Below are 21678 nucleotides of genomic sequence, written 5' to 3' on the forward strand. Positions count from 1 at the left end.
ACTATTCATCAGAGTGGCCTAGGGGTGCCATATGTCCTTGAGCTGGCATTGCAACTTAAGATAGCAATAGCACTTAGATTTATATACCACGTTACAGTGCTTTAGCCTTTACTGTATATAAGCAAAGTGATTTTCTGAAAACTGAATGTGATACTGGAAAAGTATTTTAGTTAAAAGTATTTTAGCTAAAATTCTCAGTGGTTTTCTCTTGTTTGTTTTTTAAAATAGTGGAAATTAAAGTGATGATAAAGGGAATGGACTTATTTTACATAATGCGTTTTCATCAGCCCATATGATTATAAAGTAACACTAGTTTATACATTTTTTTTACTTTCAGATAATAAATCCCTAGGAATTAAATCTAATTACCTAGTAAATGTTTCAAACCTTTTTTCTCAAAATATATCTTGTGTGGCTGTGGCCATTCATTTCAGATTTATCAAGGTTTCTTTTCCCTACTTTAAACAATGATACTTTGCCTCTCTGTCTGTATCTCTGTCTATCCTTCTGACAATCACGTGATAAGGATAGATAAGCAAGTCCAAGTCATTTAAAGATCATTGTATAAGAAACACTGTACTATGGACACTTATACTATCGTTAGCTAAACCGTTTAGCAAGATCTTTGCAGTTATCTACGGGATCTGTTTCAAAGATTTGACAACTTTAGAAACTATTCTCGCAAAGATTTTTCTTGGTCTTCTTCCTCTTCCCCTGATTTTGACAATTATGTGTGATATTATGTTGGGGTTCCGGAATCTGAGATAACACAGGTTCAGGAGCTAAGTTGCTTTATTGAGGAACATGGCCGAACTGCGGGAACAAAGGATTTCAGCTCTCATTTATACCTGGCCAGGTAATTGGACCGAGATGCCCTACGCACAGTCACTCATGCGCTCGTGACCTCCCGGTTGGACTACTGCAATGCTCTCTACATGGGGCTGCCCTTGAGGACCACTCGGAGGCTTCAGCTGGTGCAGAATGCAGCCGCGCGAGTTATGATGGGGGTTTCTCAATATTCCCATGTAACACCTCTGCTCCGCGAGCTGCATTGGCTTCCGGTTGCCCTCTGGGTAAGATTCAACGTGCTGGTGATGACCTATAAAGCCCTAAATGGCTTGGGTCTGGGATATTTGAGGGAACACCTGCTGCCGGCATCAAGCTCCCTTCATCCTGTACGCTCCCACAGGGGGGGCCTTCTCAGGGTACTGCCGGCAAAAGATTGCCGGCAGATAACACCCAGGGGGAGGACCTTCTCTGTGGGTGCGCCTGCCCTTTGGAACCAGCTGCCCATAGAGCTCAGGACTGCCCCTGACCTTCGTTCATTCCGCCGGGACCTCAAGACCTGGCTCTTTGAGCTTTATGGACAGGACTGAGAATTTTAATTGTAATTTTATTTTAATTGGGTTTTAATTGGAGTTTAATAGGGGCTTTATTTTATTCAAGGACTAAATTTAATTATTTTAATTGTTCTTAACTTATGTAATTTGTATTGTTATTTTAAATTCCTTGTGAACCGCCCTGAGTCCTACGGGAGAAGGGCGGTATATAAGTCCAATAAACATAAACATAAACATAAAATCCAAGCGTCCTGCCAGCTGGTCAGCCAATCCCTTTAAATCCGGCTCCCGCCAAATGCTGTCTCCTTGTTCTGGCTTCCCACCGAATGCTGTTCCTGCTTGCTGTTCCTGCACGGAGCTGTCCAGCTCCACGCCTCCTTAATTCACTGACCCACACGTGTATGCAAAACCTGCATACACTACACCCCTTCCCCCATGGTGGGAACACACCCTTGTTCCCATTTACTTCTTTCCCTGACCCCACACTATCAACACAACTTACCCACAACCCCCTACCCCCCCTCAAGTACGAACATAATCTGAGAGGTAGGCTGGAGGCCTGTGGGCTCAGCCAGACCGCCTAGGGGGATCCCCCCCCACAGGCTTGATGTTGTCTTTTGAGTTTATGATTTTTTGGTTATGCACCCCCGGTGCTGGTGAAAAAGATGATGGGTTTTCAGGTGTGGTCGCCCCTGGGTTATGTGGCCTCCTTTGACTGGCCCCAGGTGTTGTCATTCCCTCACTCTGATCCAGCTGTTGATGAGGTCGGAGCAGTTCCAACCCCTCTGAGTTGGGAACTATTTCCCTGTTTACTGTGTCTCTTTGGTCACTCAGAGTCACTTCAGGTTGGAGTGAGGCCTCTTGCCCATTATTGGCTGGGCCCCTCTAAGGTGCTCAACGCCTGAGTTGGTCAACATGTCTCCTCCACTGTAAACTCCCCTCCACCCTAACGATGTAAGATACTGGTCCCGTCCGCTCTACTACTTCCCCTTGCACCCATGTATTCCCAGAGCTATAGTTCCTAGCCCAGATGAGGTCCCTTGTTGTAAATTCTCTGGGAACCTTTGGGTGTTTCACATCTGCTGCCACTCTGTCTGGGTGTAATCTGTCAAGAGTGGTTATGAGACGCCTTCCCCAACAAAGTTCAGCTGGGCTCTTCCCGGTTGTGGTGCAGGGAGTGGTGTGTTGGTGCAACAGGAATTTAGCCAAACGTTGTTTCCAATTTCCATGGATGATGCGCTTCAATGCATCCTTTGTGGTGCGCACTGCCCATTCATCCAAGCCATTACTGGAGGGTTGGAAGGGAGCCGAGGTGACGTGTCTAATCCCATTGGTCTTCAAAAACGCCTGGAATTCCGAGGAGGTAAATTGTGGACCGTTATCAGAGACCAATACATCAGGAAGGCAGGGAGTGGCAAAGAGTCCCATGAGCGCCTGGACAGTCCCTGATGTGGTCAAGATACTGACTGGCACCACCTCCAACCATTTGGAGTGGCTGTCTACTACTATCAAGAATGATTGGTTGTGCAGGGGGCCTGCGTAGTCAATGTGTATCCAGGACCAAGGTGTGTGTGTCTCCTCCCACTTGTGGACAGGGGCATGTGGCTGTAGTGGCCGAGATTTTTTGGCACGTGTAACAGCCAGCTACTTTTTCTTCAATATCCTTGTCAAGGCCCGGCCACCACAGATAGCTCCTTGCCAATGCCTTCATCCGTACGACCCCTGGATGCACCTCGTGTAGTGAGTGGATGACTCTATCTCTCAATGTTTGTGGTATGATGACCCTGCATCCCCACAATAGGCAACCCTTTGTGAGGATAACTCGTGTCTTCTTGTGAAAAATGCTGTGAATTCGGGCCCTGGTGATTTGTCTTGCCACCCTGTGTTAACCCACGTCTGTACCCTACTCAAAATCCTATCCCTTGTTGTTTCTGCTGCGATGTCTCGGGCACTGAGAGGACTTTCTGGCAGATCTTGAATAGCTAATATTTGGGCTGCTGGTGCTGGATCTGGTTCCGTGTTGTTAAGAGGAAGTCTGCTTAACCCGTCTGCATGGCCCATTTCCTTGCCCGGCTTGTGTACTAGTTTACAAGAGTAAGCCAAAAGGAAGATGGACCAATGGAGCATTCTGGGTGACAAGATCTGTGGGGTTTGCTTATCTGTGGTAAACAGACCTAGCAAAGGTTTATGGTCTGTAAAAATGGTGAAATTCCTCCCATACAAATAATCATGGAATTTTTTTACTCCAGCAACTATTGCCGGGGCTTCCTTGTCTATCTGTGCATAGTTCCGCTCGGCTGCTGACAAGGTCCTGGAGTAATATGGAATGGGAATTTGTCTGTCATCCTCCTCTAGGTGGCTCAACACAGCCCCCACTCCATAAGGAGAAGCATCGCAAGCAATGCAAATTGGTTTATTTTCTATGAAGTGGGTGATGGTGGCGTTGCTTGCCAACAGGTTTTTTAGCGATTGGAAACTGGTGTCGTGTGCTTTGGTCCAGTTCCATGTTGATTTCTTATCTAATAGCCTATGCAAGGGTTCAGCAATTGAAGGTTTGTGGGATAGGAAAGCGTGATAGAAATTAAGTAACCCCAGGAAAGCTTGCAGCTCTGCTTTGTTTTTTGGTGTGGGGGCCTCTTTGATTGCTTTCACCTTAGATGCTGCAGGGTGAACCCCCTCAGCGTCAATCCTGAACCCCAAGAATTCTGCCTCAGGCACTCCAATGCAGCACTTCTCTTTCTTAAGCTTAAGGCCAGCAGCACGAAATCTACCCAGAACAGCCTGCAGTTGTTCTGCCAAAACCTCCTCTGAGTCCCCTGCTATGAGGACGTCATCGAAATACGGGCAGACGCCCGGTATGCCCTTAAGTGTTCGCTCCATCACCTCCTGGAAGATGCCTGGAGCCACACTGACTCTGAACTGCAACCGGTCTACCCGGAATGCCCCCTTGTGGTTGACTATTGTTTGCGCAGCGGTAGTCTCTGGGTTGACCGGGAGCTGTAAATAAGCCTGAGCGAGATCCAGCTTGGCGAAAATGGCCCCTCCCTGGAGTGATGCTAGGATGCTGCTAACTGTGGGTACTGGGTATGCATGGGGGTTCAACGATTTATTGATTGTGCATTTATAATCAGCGCAGATCCTGACGTCACCATTTGCCTTGAGCGGGGTGACAATTGGGGTCTCCCACTCTGCCCCCTCTACTGGGTGCAGAACCCCCTGCGCAACCAGCTTGTCGAGTTCCCGCTCAATTTTATGTTTAAGGGTGAACGGTACTCTCCTGGGCTTAATTCTGATTAGTTGAACGTTGGGGTTCAATTTGAATGCAATCGGTGGGCCTGTGTATTTTCCTAGCATTCCATCGAATACGTCTGCAAATGCCTTGCACACGGATTCGATGCTGGGCGTCTGAGTCTGAGTCTGTGTCTGGTGAATTCCAACGATGCGGATTCCCAGTGCTTTGAACCAGTTTAACCCTAACAAGCTGGTTCTCTGTCCTTTGACCACTAGGATGTCCAAGGGCCCCTGGAACCCCCTGTACCTCACAGAGAAAGTGGTCTCCCCCTGGACTTGTATCGGGGTATTCTGGAAATCAGTAAGGGTAATGCTAGATGGCCTCAAGGGAACCTACTGGCTGCTCCGACTGCAAATGAGCTTATAAGTCTCATGTGAAATGACTGAGACTGCGGAGCCTGAGTCCAGCTCCATTTTACATGGAACCCCTTGGAGGTGCACCTCTAGCTTAATTTTGGGGGTGAGGGATTGAGAACCCCCCATGTTACAAACCGCCCATCTGCTCTTGGTATAGCTGATAGGCACTCTGCGCTTTGGACCCCCAGTACCTGCTGGCAGGTGAGTTTCAGCGTCCACCTCGTGTAGCGCATCTCTGCTCCGGCTCCGGCAGACGGACATGATGTGTCCCGTCTTGTCGCACGCTCAGCATTTGGTTCCCCATAATTTGCAGGTAGAACGGTGATGGTTCCCCCCGCAACTGGCACATTTCTGTCGGGACATGCAGCCTTTGAACCCAGAGCATCTCTTGTCCTGGCTGTTGGCGGCTGGTGTTGTTGATGCTGGTCATTGTCCTTTTGTGCTTCCGCGCCGTCCGGATGGATGGGGGGGGTCGTAGATGAACCGCGTCTACTTCGGCCGCTAGTTCGTCCTCGCTGGTTCCTTCTGCCCCGTGCGTCTGATGGATAGTGTTTCCCTGGCTGCGGTGGCTGGCGTTGGACGTCTCTGGCTTCTCAGCTAGCTCCCAGGCCAATACCTCTTCTTGTACCGTCTTGAGGGTTAGACCCGGTCTGGCCAGCAGCTTTTGTCTCAATTTTCGGTCTCTGAGCCCGCAAACGATTCGGTCCCACAATCTCCTCTCTAAGTCATTGAAGTGGCATAGGCGAGCCGCCTGCCTGCCTGCAGCCATGAATGCAGACCCTGACTCCCCCAGCCGCTGGTTCCTTTTTTCGAATTCGAACGTCCATGCCACTTCTGATGTGCGGGTTAAAATGCTGATTTAATTTGTCCATAAGGCCATCATACTTCACCGCCCTGATGGCTGTGGGTGCACACAGGCCCACGGCTAATTGATAAATGTCCTTCCCCCATGTGCTGAGCAGGGTGGCCGCCTTGATCCTGTCCTCAGTAATATTATTGTCGATGAAGTGAAATTCTAGCTGCCCCACGAATGCCTCCCACTCTTTGGGACGAGCACTATTAAAAGTGGGGGCTACACTGACCAGCGCCGTGGGGGCTTGACTGACCTGGACCATGGGATCTGGACCTGCCTGAGCCATTTGAGCCTGACAGTCCTGGGACATCTCGTGCGTTCCTTCCGTTCTGTTCCGATGCAGGTGGTGATTTTCCAGTCAGTTGGGATTCCTACCACCCTTCAGAACAAAATCCCATCTTCATCGCCAGTTATTATGTTGGGGTTTCAGAATCAGATATGACACAGGTTCAGGAGCTAAGTTGCTTTATTGAGGAACATGGCCGAACTGGGGGAACAAAGGATTTCAGCTCTCATTTATACCTGGCCAGGTAACTGCCTGGCCAATAGGTTAAAATCCAAGTGTCCTGCTGGCTGGTCAGCCAATCCCTTTAAATCTGGCTCTCCCGCTGAATGCTGTCTCCTTGTTCTGGCTTCCCGCTGAACGCCGTTCCTGCTTGCTGTTCCAGTGCGGAGCTGTCCAGCTCCACGCCTCCTTAATTCACTGACCCACACGTGTATGCAAAACCTGCATACACTACATGTGACTTCTGTTATCCTTTAGAATAAGAATTGAAAATGCATGCAGGAAATGTTTAAAGATTTCTTAATAGCCTTCCCCTGCTTTGAAAAAGGGAAGTGTCTTAATTTTCAATTGCACAGACAGCTGCTTAGAAGAGACCACAGTTGTTGATAGCATTTGCTTGTTTGTTTGAGCTTGTGCGCTGTTAACTCTGATTAACTTACACAACATATTCCATAAAATAAAGTTAAAAATATACATAAAAATCAAGCAAGTACCAAACAGCTCACAATTCTTGATTGCCAGAGACAATAAAACTCAAACAGAACACCACATTCCAAGAGAGAATATCTGTCTCCAAGGTCCATTGGAAGAATCAGTGGGTTTTAATTGCCCTTCCAGAGACTCTTGTTGGAATCATATGGATCTCAGGAGGAAATGCTATTCTCAGGAAGGAAATGGAAGGGGAGGGGCGGGAAGAGCAGTTGAAAAGGACTACCTCCAAGGTTCCCAAAGGCGACATTCCCTAAGTAAAGGTACTTTAAAGGACTTCTTATTGTATAGACAGAAAATTGGAAGAAGGCCCAGATCCTGAGCCATGCAGGACCTTAAAGGTGACAACCAGTAGTCTGATTTGCACCCTAAATGTGCAACTTTAAAAACACTTCTTTACATATTAAAATTAAGGGTGGAAAAGTGAATATGGAGGATGGTAATGGGCAGTAGGAATAAACCTGAGGAACAAGAGGCACTGTTGCAACCAATGCAATGGTGAGATAAATTAAATCTGAGTTTGGGGCAGATGGGTAATTTGAGAAGGCATTTCAAACAAGATCCTCCCTTGTTCTCATGAAAATAAATGGAGGAGGGAAGTACATTTAGACTTCTGTTACTGTAATCTTGAATTGGATTCTGGGAAGAGTCTGTTTAATGTAATGGCTAAGGTACTAACTAGATTAGAAACTAGGAGACCACGAGTTCCAGCTCTGCTGTAGTCATGAAGCCAGGGAGGAGGCAATGGCAAGCCACCTTTGAAAAACCTTGCCAGGAAAACTGTAGGGACTTGTCCAGGCAGTCACCAGAAATCCAAAACTCAGAGGTTTTTTTAAAAATGGAATTGAAGCCCAATTTGACTTTCTAGTTAGGCTCTTATAGAAATTTCTTTGATTTTCACAAATGTTTCATGAATAATCCCAGCCACTGTGACTATGATTATCAAAAAATATATTCTCTTTTTGTGTGATTCATGAAATCCAATCAAAAAGGACCTTTTGCCCTGCTTTGCCCACTCTTGGAAGCACTTCTCCTACTGTAGTCCAGCCAATTCTCTTTTTCGGTATTTAAAATTAAAACCTTTCTTTTTGGAGGAATTCAATACTTAATGATCTGTGGGTGCTGATTTATAATGTTAGCATCTAAATGTTTTCTGTATCTTGATAATGAATTGGAAGCCATGGAGGTGATGGTTATGGTTGGCTGCAAAGTGGGATGGAAACTTTTTTTTAAAAAAAACTTACATGACCCAGTTATTTATATGAACAGGAAGAGATTATGTGAACCTCAGTCCTTAGGGAAATAATTGTGCCATTTTTCAGTATCTGCTTTTTTTTTTGCTTCAGGCCATTTTCCTCTTAGAACAGGGGTGGAAACCCATATTCTATGGTCACATGCGGATTCCAAACTCCCCTTTTGTTTCTTTTTTGTAATCGCCAGATTGAAAATAGGCTATTCATTTTCCTGTCATTTTGTGGCTGGGAATGCACAAAAACTGTAGTTTAAGTCTTAAAATAGACTTATCAAAGTTAAAAGAGAGAGAGAGAGACTCCACCCCAAAATCCTGCCACCTCCAGAAAAATCTGCCCCTGCTCATTTTGCATAATAGCTATAGTTATTTCAGCCCTCAGTCCCCCCTCCCATCTGTTAATATAGTTCTCAGCTAGAGAGTTTGTATATCCCTTTCCTAGAATTTAGCCTGGAAATGGCTGGTATAATTAGGACTCTTTCCTGTTTAATATTGCTTGACAATTCCTACATTGCAGTACTACTTTGCTGCTTGCACATGACTAAGTAGGTGCTTTTTAGCTAGTCAAGTATTTCGGAGATCTTTTAGATTGTTTCATTCAAATGTCATAGATGTGTGCTTGCAAGAATCCCATTTGTTGTGCATTGTGTTCCTTTATTTGTAGGGTAGATATTTCTTTTGTGCTCATATTGTGGGTGTTTCACATCTTGCTTTGCAGTTGAGTAAAAAAAAATTCAGTGGAGAATCCATAAATAGCCTAGTAAAGATGGCAGTCCTCTTACTAGACATGTATACATAATTCGTTTTGACTATTATTTGTTTGGAGGAAAGAGATATTGTCCAAAAAGTATTTTACAAGCATGTAATAGCTTCTAAATTTACATCATATGTTCAATATTCCAATATATTCTTTCTGGAGTACAGAGAAGAGCAACAAAGATGATTAGGGGACTGGAGACTAAAACATATGAAGAACAGTTGCAGGAATTGGGTGTGTCTAGTTTAATTAAAAGAAGAACTAGGGATGACATGATAGCAGTGTTCCAATAATTAGGATGCTGCCACAAAGATTTAGATTTAGATTTAGATTTTATTAGATTTATATACTGCCCTTTTCCCGTAAGACTCAGGGCGGTTTACAAGGTGTTTTAAACATCAATACAAAAATTAAAAAACAATTAAAAATGATTAAATTCAGTCCCTGAAGTAAAAATATAAAAACCCCAATTAAAACTCTCAGCCTGGGCCGGAAAGCTCAAAGAGCCAGGTCTTCAGGTCCCGGCGAAATGAGCGAAGGTTGGGGGCAGTCCTAAGCTCCACGGGCAGCTGGTTCCAAAGGGCAGGCTCACCCACAGAGAAGGCCCTCCCCCTGGGTGTTATCTGCCGGCAGTCTTTTACCAGCGGCACCCTGAGAAGGCCCTCCCTGTGGGAGCGCACAGGACGAAGGGAACTTGATGCCTCAAGGGCAGCCCCATGTAGACAAAGAAAAGGGTCAACCTATTTTCTAAAGCACCTGAAGACAAGATGAGAAGCAATAGATGGAAATTAATTAAGGAAAGAAGCAACCTGAAACTAAGGAGAAATTTCCTGAAACTGAGAATAATGAATGAATGAAACAATTTGCCTCCAGAAGTTGTGGGTGTTCCATCAGTGAAAGTTTTTAAGAAGAGATTGGACAATCATTTGTCTGAAATGATATTGAGTTTCCTGCCTGAGGAGGAGGTTGGATTAGAAGACCTCGAAGATCTGTTCCAACTCTCATATCGTATTATTCTGCTATTTTGTTATTTTGTTATTCTATTACCAGTTGGCTGATCTTTTTGAGCAGCCATGCTACTATAATGATGAAATATTTTGCTTTGAATGGTCTGTGCCTAGATTGCTTGAAGATGGAGATAGGCAACTCAAGCATTTGATAGGAGATGGAGATGGAGGGGAAAATAGGGAAAGATGGATTGTCAATTTCAAAGAGCTGTAATCAAAATTTACCCTTATTCTTACTATAAAATACTATTATGTATGAGGATAAATAGTCTAGCTTTCTGAATGTTTAAGAGTTGCTTTTATCATACTTTTTCAAAGTACGAAGGTAAATTTTTGTTGTGGCATTTTGTGTTTAGCCTATCTGGCTTCCACATTTTTATAAAATGGTGCGTGAAATACTGAAGGTATTTCATAAAACATACCTAAAAATAATATTAGAGATAATTGACATTATCCAGAAAAGTGTAGGACTTGGTTTTTATTTTCTCACTATGTACTTATATTTTTCTGGATTTGATATGTTTATGTGAATGTTTGGAATTTTGCATTTTTACATATTTACTGAGACATCAGTTCAATTATAATTAGTATAATTTGTGGTGGTAGGTTTCGTTTTTTGAGTTCTACTCGAATACTAGGTTCTAGGACTATATTCAGTTATCCATGTATTAATTAGGCAGTTTAAGTATCTGAAGACAATTAAGAAATATTAGACAAGATCAGATTTTATGATAAGTCCTACCTCATGATAGTATTTATTTTATACTTATGTCTTTGAGTTCAGGAAGGCAATTGTGGGAAATAGAATTTCTTACTTTGATCTGACATTTTTGCAGAGCATTAAAATAACTTCTATCCAACATGTTTTGAATATTAGCAAAGAAAAGAGGAAAGGTCAAAGATTTCAGCTGTTCATTTTTGTATAGGTCAGTGTTACTCTGGATTCCCCGAGGATGTGGCAAAATAGATACGATTTGACCATCTTCACTGTCTATGTCATGTTCTTGACCTGGTAAAAGAAAGAGACCCCGAGTCTAAGAATTGTTTTATTGTTGTTGATTTAATTTCTAAGACTGTAGAACAATCATACACAGCTACTAAGACTAACTGCACTTTTGCAAACCAATTCCAAGCCGATGCTATTGTCACATGACATCCAAAGAATTCTTATTACAAATTCTTATTACATCTCAAGTACTTGACTCTTTGGCAGCTAGCAGTTAAAACCAGAATAAAACAATTAACCAAACCATAAATGATACGAAATAAGCACATAGCGGCACTAACAATCATTCCAATCAACGCAACATGAAACAGGCTCACCCATACCAAGGAGCCCAGGCTCAATTCCAAAATCAGGTCTTTAGGATCTTGTGAAAAGCCAGTAGTCAGGGCGAAAGTGATCTCCAGGGGGACGATGTTCCAGAGGGTGGATACCATGGCATGCTCTCTTTATGGATCCCTTCAGCACTCCTTCACAAATGGAACTCAAAGCATGTTTCCTCTGCTGGATCTCACAGGATGGATAGATATGACCAGGGAGAGATGGTCCTGTAAGTAAATTGGCCTCAAGCCATGAAAAGTAAGCACTAGCTACTTGATGTTTATCTGGAAGCATACTGGTAGCTAATGTAGGTTACAGACCAGAGGTGTCACATATGCTAAATGGCAGCCCCATAACTTTTCATGCTGCTGCATTTTGCACAGCTGAACCTTCTTAACACTCTTCAAGCCCTATGTGGGATGTGTTGTAGTAATTGAAAAACAATACTCCTCCTCCTCCTCATTTTAACAAAATAAAAAAGTACTGTGTCTATCCTTCAAGGTATCACAACTTTGTTCAGTGAAGCTCTGCATAGTCATTGATTTGACTTATGGGTTCCTCATTAGTATTAGCTGAGTCTTTTTGCTGGTGTTCTTCCATGGCCCTGGGATTATTTTGTGATTCCCCACTGACCTCTACAGTACTTTCTGAAGATGCTTCATTTACAGCAGGGGTGTCAAACTGCCGGCCCGTGGGCCGGAAGCGTCATCCGGAAGCCATGCCCACCCCATTGCCAGCAATGGCGAAAAGGCTCTGATATGTTGCGCGACGTCACGTGATGTCACGAGTTTGACATGTCTGATTTACAGTTTCCTTTTCTTTTCTCAATTCTTTCTGCTCCAAAGCTGCCAGTCCCTCAGTTACCCTTAAAATAACACCTGTAAGACTTGCTCTCTTAAATGAGTGGGGACCTATTCATCATTCATATGCACTGGCATAGCTCAAGTGGCGCCTATGTAAAGATGGGCATTAGAATTCAAAACCATTGATTTTAATAGGATGTTTATTTAGGGAGCCATTGGGTGAGTTCAGTACTTTTGGCTAGCAGTGGGCTTTAGCAACTTGGAAAAGGAAATTCAGTTTTTTGCCAAAGAAATTCTTAGCAGGGGACAAACCACAAGTGAAACTGGGTGCCTCTTGAACAGAACAGCCATTAGGGAGTCACTCTCCAAAGCAGAGGATTTTTTCACTAACTGATTTGCAATTTTAACACAGTATAGACTCTAAGTCTATTAAATCATAGGTATTTCAAGGTGGATGTTATGGGAGAGAAACCATACTGCATAGGAAGGAAGAAAAAGTTGTGACCACAGAACCAAGGGTCATTATGAGGTGTAATAACACAGGAAATTTCACAGAGAAAAGAATTGTTACGTAGTAGATAATCTCAATGGGTTGTATCAGCTAAGAAAGCAAATTCCAGCTAATGAGAAAAATAATTACCATTATTAACATTGTAAGAAGAGAACCATGGTATTAAACGGTAGTGGAAAGGTCTGGTGGCACTTTTTCAACTACATATTTTACTAAAAGGTATAAGCTATCGTGAGCTACAGCTCACTTCATAGAGGTGAATGGAGTGGTTAAACTAATTGTAGGATTGCATTTCAGTTTAAATTCTGTATCATCTCAAGTTAAACCCATAGGGACCTTTTAAATAAGGCAGAGAAGTGGCTGAATCTAAAATATGAACAACAAGCTCCCCCCTATAGCAACAGTAAGCACTACGGGAAGATCTCTGAAAGTATTTGGAAGTAGCAAAACCCTTTAATGGGAATTATCTGGCCATTATAAACTTGTAATCAAACAGACATACCCAAGAGACAGTTTGGTTACTGAGGTAACAGCTGATCTGTAACTTTAGGAAACATATTAGTTCGGACTCCAGGGTTTGTTTTATAAGTATCCTACCTACCATTAGTTTCTAGTCTAATAGTTCAGTCTTCCTTCCGCACAACATTCACAGTTCCCCCTCTGCACAATCATCCTCTACTTCACCTTGTAAAATTTATTGGTTTTCTCTCTTAAATGCAGGCTGCTGCTGAATGAAGGTTGTTGCAAAATAATTAAATTGTTTGCAAGCATTACACTTCTTTCTAAGTGCAGGACACTAGATTTTCTAATGAAGGATGCCATATTTTGTGCAACTAAAGATCTCTAAGCTCTTTAGGATTACCCTAAGGGAGAAAATGGAAACAAACTTCATAATTGGCTGGTTGGTTGGTTTCTTAATTCCACCATGCTGACTATATTGGTTGCTGTACATTTGATCTATAGTGGCAATTTCAACTGCATTACTTTATCCAGAGTAAAATCAATATCCTCCAAAAGTGATTTTTATAATTTTGGGTCTGCACAACCTGGGGATAAAAAATACAAAATCCCTTTTATCAGGGATTCAATGAATTAGCCAGAATTATAATTCAGGTTTAGCAGCTTTAACTCACCGAGGAACTCTTCAAAAGATTCATACCTTTTTTGAAGTCTTGTATGAAACTTGAATCTCTCAAATGTCTCCTTTAGTGTTGGTCTGCAATATTTTGTTAGACAGTTCCATTCTTTTTCCTTTCTTGAGTAAATTACATGCCATTGAAAACATAAACTGCTGCCTGCCCATTGAGGCAATTTCTCATTTTTGTGCATCTTTTTTGCTGTACAACTTGTGGCAAGCATAGCATCAAAAGTACTTGTTGCAGGATTCAACACTATTACCATCTCTTTAGGAACCTTTACTTGCATCTTCTATTCTGTTTTGGTTTTTATTTTATGTTGGTGTTTTCTTGTTATCCCATACTTGCTTCTGTGTGAAATCCTTGAATTACTAAAAGAGGAGAGGCCTTAACACTTTTACTGTTGTTGATTTCAGTCTATACAGGAATCATGGACACATGTTCTGGCTGGTTCATTTTTTGTATGTCTTCAAAAAAAATCTAAAAGCAGTATGCCACTCCACAGATCATGCTTCCTTTTGAAAAAGGTGTGCTGACTTCTACAATAACAAGATGATTGCATCTCATTTCAAGAAAGCAGTGTTCTAAAAAATGAGATTTGTTTCCAAGTCATTCTTTTGATGGACTTCAAAAGTTCTGAAACAGTTTTAGTTCCTCTTAAGTGAGACATATTTCCTATATTAGTTCTGCTTTACTTCAGCCAGACTGTGTACTTTTTTTCCTTATGTACCATCTGAAAAATCTTGCTGATACATACTATTGTTTCTTTTGAATTTTTTTTCATTTGAATCATTTTGCCTATGTAAAGGTAGTAAAGCGTTTCCATTTTGTCCCCATTACTTGAATCAGTATTGATTTTAGTCTGTATTATCACATCTTTCATGAAGTCTCCAGATAAGTTTATTCATTCATGACATGAAATATCATAAGTATGATAAAATTATTACCTAGTTCAGCTGCCTTTCACAGGTGATTGCTATTCGGATCCTCACTCTGAAGATGCAAACATACTAAACTTGCAATCTCTTGAATTCCTGAATCCCGGGTTTATATTTAATTGAACAAGAAGTAAACTATGAATAGGATCTAGATCAGACATGTCAAACACAAGGCCCAGGGGCCAGATCTGGCCCGCGAAGTGGTTTCATGCGACCCGCAAAGCCATCCTGGAAACAGTGAGAGAACGGCCCCCACTGCCTTGGCCCTGACCTAGAGACCCTCCTTCTGCCAGAGACCCTCAGATCTGTCTCACTCCTGCCCAGGCCCCCATAGGCACCCTTGATGCGAACGATGTAGAGCTGGCCATGCCCACCCAGTAGGCCATACTCACTTTAGCCATGCCCACCCAGTAGGCCACACCCACCTGGCCCCCTGAGGGCAACCGCAATGCTGATGCGGCCCTCAATGAAATTGAGTTTGACACCCCTGATCTAGATGAATATGCAAAATAACAAATGGGGGACTTTTGTTCTTGCAAATATTATAGATTGGGTTTCCTGAATACAATTTATAGTTGTGGGGAGTTGTATATATTGGTTCAGATCATGAATTTTGCACCATTAATCATACTTCCATGTGCAGTAAACATATTGTCTTAATAATTTAAGATACCTGAGAAAGATAGGACAATAATTGCAAAAGTCCTTTCTTTTTAAAAACATAAAATTTAACCAGATCTATTTATTACACTTTTAAATCTTATTTTGCCTTTCTATGCCAAAACATACTCAGAGGAGCTTATAGCAAAAAACTATAATTTACAAAACCGTTACTGCAAAGTCAAAATAAAACTGAAAAATGGTGATTGAAACAATAAAGAGTTCACTGGAAAATCCTTATATAAAATCACCTTAATCTCTTATTAAAAGCAGTAATAGGGCCAAAGTTAGGTTCTTAAACAGCAAGGGAATATAGAATTGGTCTCCATAATGAATTAAAGCCGATTTCTTAAGCAGCTTTTTTTTGGGATGAGATATTTCACTTCACATAGGTTAATATGCCCTATTAAAATTATTTTGCTCATTAAAATTTTAATCAAAATATGATCAACAAGTGAAGATCTTTTACCTGTCCTTCACCATGATGTTTCAGCAAACTGAGCTTATAGCTATTAGCTTATAGCTACTTGTCATGGTTCTGACAGATGAGACCAATTAAAGCAGAACTCCGAGGCTTGAGTTTTCCTCTAAGTAACAGCACCACCAAAAGTGAAACCAAGACTAAAGTTCCTTCCAAAAGCAACAGTATTACAAAGTTAAAATTTCTACTCCAAATCTATGCAATCAATTACATTTCCGGATAGAATAGTTTGGCAAGCTTTCTAACAGAAGGCTCGCCCCCTCCCCCCAGCTGAGGGAACAGAAATTACCTTGGTTCCCACAGGACGGAGGATTATTTAGGATAACATACCTCCTTCCCCCAATCTTGTGGCAACCGAAAATGAACAAGATGGCTTCAGTCAGGTTTGTTGCAGGTTTGACACTACTTTTATGATCAAGGAATTCTGCAACATGCATATCCACCTATAAATACCGTCTTCTCATTAGCATGTGCATGTTCCATCTGATTGGGATGCCAAGATATCTACCAATATTGGAATGAAAAAGGCAAACCTGAAAGAAATCCTACGGGTTGTTGATTTCCAGGCACTACTTGGGACAGTGATTAATTCAAGCACAATGGGATGTAAAAGGCCTAACTAGATTTTATCTGAGAAATCAGTGGCTGAAATCACGTCTAAGGGATTTGTGAGAATTAAACTCTAATCCAAATTTTCCCTCCTTCCCCTGGGTAGCTCCTTTTAGTACAAGAAAATTACAGTGAGAATTTGTTACTGAATCTCCAGGGCATTATCTAGTTTGGTCTCTGTTGCACTCAAATGCTGTGGGAAAACTTAACTAAGAATTATCAGCAAGGGCAAGATATTTGATTCTTTATAAACTATTGGGTTTAAAATAAGAAGCATCTGCTGCCTTGCTATTTAGCACCATTTGTATAGTGTGATTGTATTGATATGATAGTAGCAGAGATTAAATTACTAAAACCTCCAAGTCTATTTCCTATTATATAGTTTTTGAGGAAAAACAATTAGTTTTGGAATGTATTAAAAATCTACAAATTCCTGGATACGAAGATCAGAAAAAACATATTTTTGGAAACAGGAATAGTCTGGAGGTTGTCTGAAGGTCGAATCATTGCAACTGGACTATTTTGTTGTTGTTGTTAGTTTTGTTGTTAGTCCAGGCAGCTTCCTCAGTGACTCAACCTTCAGACAATTTCAGATGACCTTCAGACATTTCTACCTGGATGATTGAGAATCTTCATTGACAAGGAATGAAACAGGAATAGGTTAAAGAGGTCACTTAGTGCCCCCAACCAGTATGTCTGTCTGTGTCTTATTACTTAGTACAAATTTTTTTTTAGTTGTTCAGGTCTTACTGTTTTTTAATTTAAAAATAAGTATTTTCCCTAAATTCTAAATAGAAATACTTGCATCAAAATGGGGATAAAACTTTGTACACAACGTTTGCTAATGAAACTGGATAGGTTTCTGTTTTTCCTGATCTTTGTATCCAGGAATTTGTAGATTTTTAATACATTCCAAAACTAATTGTTTTTCCTCAAAAACTATATAATAGGAAATAGACTGTGCCAAACTTTTAAAAGAGGTGCTTTGCCTGTTTTAAAAGGACAGAGGGTGGTTTTAACAATTTAAAATGGGGGAGGTACTTTGCCAGTTTTTGCGAAGGTATTTTTCCTCAAATTTTTAAAATAGTCTTGTCTTTTCATAAGCTTGGCATGGCTGCTTTGAAGATTGCTCTGACTCTGCATGCATATGCATGAACAGTCATATTTCAGTTGAGATCACCAACAAAGTGAAATGGCTGTGCATGCACTCATTTAGACCTGCTAGAATGTAAGTGTGCAAGTTTGCTAATTGTAATTACATTTTGAGAAATATAATGCTATTTCCTGTTTAGAAACAGGGCTTGCATTTCTGGGATAATAGTAATGATTTGAATGCAGTGCTAAATTCATTATTTGTGTTAAACAAATAATTAACATTTCTGTCATGAATCATGTCAGGGCTACACTTTATATAATCATATTTCACAGATAGATTGATTGCATTTCCTGGCACACTGATAATCTATCAAATGTAGGATGTATATGAAATTTAAAGCTCCTAGTTACTGGGATCCTTCACCTACTCTTTGAAAAGGAAAAGCACTAAAATAGGCATTTAGATAGATCTCAGAATTTGTTCTTCTGGTTATAATATTTATGTTAGGGACATGCCGCAGTGAAAATTTACTGGCATACTGTAGTTTGTCAACATTTTGGAAGAAATTCAAAGTTGTGTATATTGCTTCTCCCACAACATGCCCTTTGTACAAGCAAATAATTGGTAGTTGCAATTTTTGGACAAACTTTTAAAATATTTTATCTATTGGAGAGATAATTATTTATACAAAAGTGCAGAGTCCTGTTATACTGTGGATAAATGTTTAGTCCAGATAAATCCTATAAACTAATATTAAGAAATTTCACTACTATCTTAAAATTTAAGAATTTAAAACGTTGACCGAAACTCTTATGGACTATTAACAATCCAGATCTAGGCCTCCACTCCAACACACAGTTCCAATCTTATGCAACATGGAAGATGTTTTTAGGAATCTGCAGATTCTAATCTTAAAAATTTAGATTCCACCCTCTTCACTGGGATTCTACAGCATAAAGTACTTATGCCATTAATTTGGCTTCATCATGTTTCAAGGCAGCAGGAATATACTGGCACATAAGAACTAAACAGAAAGAAAGGTCACACTGCTTCTTGAGTTGTTTGGGTTAAGGAATCTAGATAGACTTCTCAACACCTAGATTTATGAATGGTTATACCTAAGTCATTAAAAAAATGACTTGATCCATTTTATTCCTATCAATAGACCAACTATGTTCCTTTGTTTGCCAAGTATAGGTTATGACTTTTCTAATAATTAGTTAACAGTTTCTGGTCTTCACAATACTATGTACAGTAAGTGATTTTAGAGCTTTCCTTAGTTCTATAACCAAACATTGAAAGAATGACCATTCATCAGCATTAAGATAAGTTGGGATATGTTCTTAGGCAATTTGGGAAGATGAAAATCTCAGCTGGTAGTGTCTTGTACAGGTACTTCTCGATTTATGACCACAACCGAGCCCAAAATTTCTCTTGCTGAATGAGACAGTTGTTAAGCGAGTTTTGCTGCATTTTACGACCTTTCTTGCCACATTTTTAAGTGAATCATTGCAGTTGTTAAGTTAGTCAAATGGTTGTTAAGTGAATTTGGCTTCCCCGTTGACTTTGCTTATTGGAAGGTCACAAAAGGTGACCCCGGGACACAGCAACCATCATAAATATTTGCCAAGCTTCTGAATTTTGCACCATGGGAATGCTGCAGCGGTTGTAAATGTGAAAAATGGTCATAAGTCACTTTTTTCAGTGCCATTGTTATATTGACTGGGCACTGACCTTAATAAAGAATTGTTGTGATTCAGGGTCAGCCTGTGGGTTCGGCAGTTGGGTTGGATGACTCAGAGGAGGAGGGGGGTGTTGAAGAGCTTGCTGAGGGGGTTGAAGATCTTGCTGATGAGAGCCCTCAGCCAGGCCCCTCCCACCTGGTCACGACGGAGACCCAGTTGTGTGAGCCTGACAGCGTGGATGAAGATGACCCACAGCTGGCCCTGTTCAAGGACGCCCAACGCAGGAGGCAGTCAATCAGGAGTAAACAGAGGAAGGCAATGGGGCACCTCGGAAGGAGGCAGAGAGAAGCCACGCCCTGAACTGTATAAAAGGGGAATGCGTGGGAGGGCTGGTTTGCTGAAGGCAACCGCTTGATTAGTTCCTGTTTCATAGCTCCTGTTTCATGGTTGGTGTCTTGTTTTGCTGTTTTATGTTAATAAATTTGGCAGGCTTAATTCCAGCCTCTTGCCATTTGTAAAGGGGTTGTCCCTGCCTTTTCTGCAGGGCCGGTAGCAGGCTGGTACAGAACAAGAATAAAGGAGTAATGCAGGCACTCTTCCTCTTCACAAAATTGTTAAAAACAGACCTGTAACTATTTTTTTAAAAAACATCGGCAAGTTGCTTTATGAAAAGTCAGAGATAATTTGCCCCCAGCTTTTTAAACCCATGAATACAGGGATTCAAATGTTAAGATGATGGTTGAAAGGCAAGTATTTAGATTTGAAGTATGTTCCAACAATCAAACAAACACATAGATTTGGAGATGTTGTTGGTGCGAAGAAAACTGTCTGGCAGAGGTTCTTTGAATTCCTACCTGATAGTATCCACAGTGTGTTTTAAGCTAGATAAAGTTACGTGGGCCTTGAGTCATACGTCCCTTACTCCAAATTCTCCAAACTTAAAAGTTTCACACAATATGGCAGAAATTACAGATAGTTGTCGACTTTCAACAGTTTGTTTTGTGACCGTTGAAAGTTATATTGTCACTGAAAAAAGACACTCAGAGTAGATGGGGGGAAATGAAGGAAAAGCTATGGGGATGAGATGAATTTGATGTACCGTGTTGGCTATCTTAATCCTATGACCTCTTTCAATATTCCATGGTATCTTAGATAAGTCTGAAAAGAATCTTGTTGTTGGTAAAGATATGTTTGAAAAGAATAATCAAACTCTTACATATCTTTTTTGCCCCCACAGATAGAATTTCTTGATGTAAGAATTAAATTGTAACTCTTGTTAAAAATACATCAACATCATTTTTCTGTCATCGTTTAGAAACCTGGCCAGTTGATTAGCCAAGAAGCCAACCTGACTGGCTACTTGCCATATTTGTTTCCTAGAAGGAGTTTCCTCAGAGAAGGCTGCCTGTTTTGTATCTATTGGTAGAAAGTTGATGGAACTCTTTGTTATACTTTTCTGCATTTCAAATGCAAAAAAAATTATATTTTTCTGTGCAAGTTGCCTGGATCCTTAGTTTAAGATACAAACCAAATTAAACCATTATATGTATATGGTGTTATCCTTAGAAATTGGTTCTTTGATTCTACAGGACCATTTCCAAAATTTCCTTTTATGTTATTTCTCATTTTCAGAGCAGTAGTTATGCCATTTCACCACCATATTAGTTCATTATTTATTATTTGTTTTTAATGGACATTGCCTAATATATGAAAATGCTTTTCTAAAACTAAAAACAAAGCAGAAATCATTTTTGTTTCAAAAATGTTTCCTAGTTGAATACAGAAGCATAATTTAAAACATGTATTTAATTAAGGTATGTAATTATAATTATATACTGTATAATTAAGGTACATTAAGGCATAATAACTATAGTTTAATATTTTAGCTTAGAATATATAACTCATTTATTCTTTGAATAATTCAATTTCTTAAAGAATTTTTTAAAATATCACCTACGTGAAATGTCAGTGAATTTTTAACAAACCCCTTCTTTTTTTAAGCCTTGCTTTTTACTCTCTTTAGTATTTCACTGCATTGGTGTTCAGGAAGGCACTGTAATTATTGATAGAAAAGGTGATACATACATGTCTTGTTACTATTTAAATTATGCAGATCTTGATGCTGTGAAAATTTGTGCTTGATGACGCCAAGGCAGCTGCACGTTGTTAGCATTGTAGGCTGTCAGATGATCATGTGGGATTCTTGCAGTATGCAACATTCATTAGGATTGAAAAGGGCTTTTGATGCAAGGCATAGCTTTTGAATATATTCGTGCCTTTTAGCTCCTTACTACAGCAAACCAAGCTCCCTTTAAATTTTAAAATGCTGCCTCATTTTTCTTCTGGTTGGTTTCATTTTGGCTTCACTAGAAGATGCATCTGGTACATCTACGATTGAGGAGTTTATTAATGCTACTGTTGTTCAGTTCACTTTCTTTTTTGTTAGACTCCTAGCTAGCACACAAGTGACATGATCGCACATTTGTTCAGCCACCACCATGCATGGTTTCTTCCTCAGCCTTCCCTGCATTGTTCCCTCTGTTAAGTTGCACTGTCATGTTCTCCTTTGCTATTAAGCCTTGTTTCT

At 40.8% G+C, this 21678-nt stretch overlaps 1 protein-coding gene across 5 annotated transcripts in view; it reads left to right on the forward strand.

Annotated features, from left to right (window-relative positions):
• SHANK2 (SH3 and multiple ankyrin repeat domains 2) overlaps nt 1-21678 on the forward strand; it is a 394189-nt gene that overhangs the window by 216437 nt on the left and 156074 nt on the right. The window lies entirely within an intron of this gene.

The sequence above is a fragment of the Vipera ursinii genome, assembly GCF_947247035.1.
Source record: "Vipera ursinii genome assembly, chromosome: 1".
Classification (NCBI taxonomy): domain Eukaryota; kingdom Metazoa; phylum Chordata; class Lepidosauria; order Squamata; family Viperidae; genus Vipera; species Vipera ursinii.